The following is a 3,436-nucleotide window of genomic DNA, read 5'->3' as shown; positions in this document are numbered from 1 at the left end:
TTTTTCCAATGGGGAAACTGAGGCTCAGGAAATGGGAGAGGTTTGTTCAATGTCACACAGATGTTTTGTAACAGAGTTTGTACTGAAATCCAGATGCTCTGGCTACCAAACTAATATGTTTCCTGTTGCATCAGCTTTACACATTTTAGATTTTAGAAACAAGGGATTTATTTCACGGGGGCAAGAAGAATTGGGGGCAGTCTGCCTACAAGCCGCACTGGAAGGACTCTTGCCCTTGGTCCCACTTCTAACCAGCAACTCATGCCATGCCTGGCCCCTGGCCCAGGAGTCCAGCCAAAGCATTCTATTCAAGATCTTTCCCATGGGAACCAGAGTCCATGTCCAACAATTATTGGTACGGAAAGCTCCAGCTTGAACTGGTGACTGATTTTGCCTTTAGCCATATTGTATTCATTGACATACTATTTACTATGCATGAAACACTATGCTGGACACTCCAAAAGTGCAGGAAAATATAGGATGGTAGCCTTGCCCTCATAGTCTGGAAAAGAAGGTAAAATCAATAGAACAACCATCATAATACATGGTTCAGTTGGTGTTTCTTACCTGTTAGACTGTTATCTCTGTGAGGCAGGGATGGTGTCCATCACTGACTGTACATCTCCAATGCCTTACATGATACTAGGCACATAGCAAGTGCTCGATAACTATTGTTGGATACTTTAAAATAGCAGTAAAATGTAAAAATGTTAACACTTGCCATATATCAGATGCTATTGGAAATCATCATGTAATAAAATGTTCAATTCTTACTACAACCTATGAATTAATTATATTATTATTAATCCCATTTTCGAATATTGCTCCAGACTCACAGACATAGAGAACAAACTTATGGTTACCAGGAGGTAAAGGGGGTGGGAGGGGATAAGTTGGGAGTTTGAAATTTGTACCTCTTGGGGAGTGATGGCATTGTTAGGTATCTTGATTGTGGTGGTGGTTTCATAGGTATAAACATCTATCAAAATTCACCAAATTGTACATCTGAAATATGTGAAATTTACCATAGAGAAATTATGTCATAATAAAGTTGTTTTAAAAAAATAAGAATATTGCTCACGTTCACCCAGCCAGTAAGTGATAGAATTGGCATTTGATTCTAAGCCACTTTCAAAGATTTCATCCTCAATCATATTCTTAATACCCCCAAAATGTCATGGGAGCTCAGAGGAGGAAATGATCACTTCTAGAAAGAGATTATGTAAGAGGTGGAACCTATTCTGTGCCTTAACAAATGGATAGAATCTGGACTCATGGCGATGAAGAGTGGCATTCCAAGGAAAGAGGATGGCGTGAGTAACAGCATGGCAAGGGGAGCCATGGGCACACACAAAAGGCAGGTTCAGTGTGACTGAAGAATGTTCTGTACAAAGGAAGCATGAGGAAATATGTCCAGAGAGAAGGATCAGGACCAGTTACATGGAAGCAATCAATAACCATTGAACATGACATGATTAGAGCTCAGTTTTGGAAAGGCCTTCTACCAGGTCCACCTTAGAGGGCAGTAGGTGAGGGTGGGGTGCCAAAGGAAGACAAAACATCTAAAGACCAAGTCCAGGCTTCCTTGACACATGGACCAGAGTTGGATGCAGGACCCAGATCCTGAACATCACACCATAGCTGATGCCATTACTCAAGCAGGTGGCCTGATCAATTTTGCTCTTGTTGACCCAGCATGATGCTCTTGGCTTAAGAGCGTCCTTAAATTCAGCTGTAATAACAATGTATCAGGTGGCTAGATTTCCATCATCACGCAGAAAATAGCCTCTATCTGCTGCAGCCATGAATCTAGGTGCTGATTTTATCGACAATACCTCTGGCCCCAAAGGATCCACATTTTTCAGGTCCAGATAGAAACATGCACTCCAAGACCTGGATCCTTTAGAAATCTCTTCCATTGAAAACCCACAAATTCTTTAAATTCCTAGAATCCTATTGGAGAAAGAACTTAGCATAGATTTTAGCAAATGTGTTTAAACTATACATACTGTAAAAAATATAATAATAACAGGCCTTTGACTCTTGCAAAAATGTCATCGGCAATCAATTTTAAAATAATCAGTAGCTGTGCCTCTTATTTTTGGAGACCTAAAGTCCATGAGTGTATGTAGCAATCCTAGTCAGTACACTGACTCCACTGCCCTGGACTTTAGATTCTACCCAGAGATGCCAAGGGCCTTGACAATGTATAGGTCTGGACAGTTTCTCACTCAGTGTCACTCACTCTACACAGCAAGTCTGCTTGAGTTGTCTTTAGACTGGAAGGCACAGTACTAAGCAGAAAAACAACTCCGATTACTGTGCATTCAAATCTAGGGGGCTCATTTTTACTGTCATTACAGAAATTTACTCTCAAGAATTCCTCTTTTCTGTGAAGCACAGAACATGCACATTAACAAGGTCATAGGCAGGGTCCTTGGGGTGAGGGTCCTCTCCAGAACTGGCATCCTTGTACGAGCTTGGACTACCTGCTTTGCCACCCCCCACCAACACCACCTGCTTAGCTGAAAAGGAAATCTCCACTGGTGTAAAACTCAGGGCTGTAGGTCCTAAGTTCTGGCTGCCCTCATTCACCAGAGAAGGTTAAAAATAGTTCTTTGCATATGGAAATCACTTCACAGCTTACAAATTGCTTTCACAACCTTAATTTCATTTGATCCTCAAAACAGCCTCGTGATGAGAAAACTGAGGCCGAGACAGGTTCGGTGATAAGTCTAAGGGCAGGTAAGAGACAGGAGGGAGAGCCAGGACCAGAACACAGGGTCTTCTCATTAATATCCTGTCCTCTCTGCACAGCACAAAACCACCTCTTCTCCACCACCAGCCACCGTGGAAAGATGACCACCACCAATGCATCACTACAGCACCACCTCTCCACCTCCCTAACGACCAGGAGAACACACCTGTCCACACCCCGTAACTTTGGTTCACCCTTCTCCTCCGCTCATCAAGCCCCTAAATTACCCAAATCTACCAGCAGAGCAGGTCTGGCTCGATTTCTTTCCGCACAGGGAGGCAGTGGGGGGAGAATGGTGTGAGCATAAGCCACCTTTGAGCCGGGGAGAATGGTGTGAGCATAAGCCACCTTTGAGCCAGGAAGATGTGAGCACAAACCTTTGCTCTGCCACTTCTAATAGGTGACCTGGGCAAGTTAGCTTCCGTCTCTGTGTTCTTTTCTTTAGAATGGGAATAATTATAGTAATACCCACATCGTAAGTTTTCCGTAAGGAATACATTTTTAAAGATACCTCCATGAATAAAATAATGACATTAAGGGATTTCACACAGTGCCTGATACACAGTGAAGTCAACAAATAATAGGAGGAGGAGGAACTAAACAACAACAACAACAATCACAGTAACTCCTGGAAGTGAAGCCAAAGAAGCAGGGGCACACCTGGTACCTCTGGCCTGA

General features: G+C 42.9%; 1 long non-coding RNA gene across 1 annotated transcript; it reads left to right on the top strand.

Annotated features, from left to right (window-relative positions):
• Positions 1 to 1,288: 1,288 nt before the first annotated feature.
• On the top strand, positions 1,289 to 3,002 carry LOC140698455 (uncharacterized). Its single transcript, XR_012076244.1, has 2 exons — positions 1,289 to 1,357; positions 2,818 to 3,002. It is a non-coding gene; the product is annotated as an uncharacterized lncRNA (long non-coding RNA).
• Positions 3,003 to 3,436: the final 434 nt, after the last annotated feature.

Source organism: Vicugna pacos, chromosome 9, assembly GCF_048564905.1.
Source record: "Vicugna pacos chromosome 9, VicPac4, whole genome shotgun sequence".
In the NCBI taxonomy this organism is placed as follows: domain Eukaryota; kingdom Metazoa; phylum Chordata; class Mammalia; order Artiodactyla; family Camelidae; genus Vicugna; species Vicugna pacos.
The sequence above is the reverse complement of the archived record's forward strand: the minus strand, read 5'-3'. Positions and strand labels throughout refer to the sequence as shown.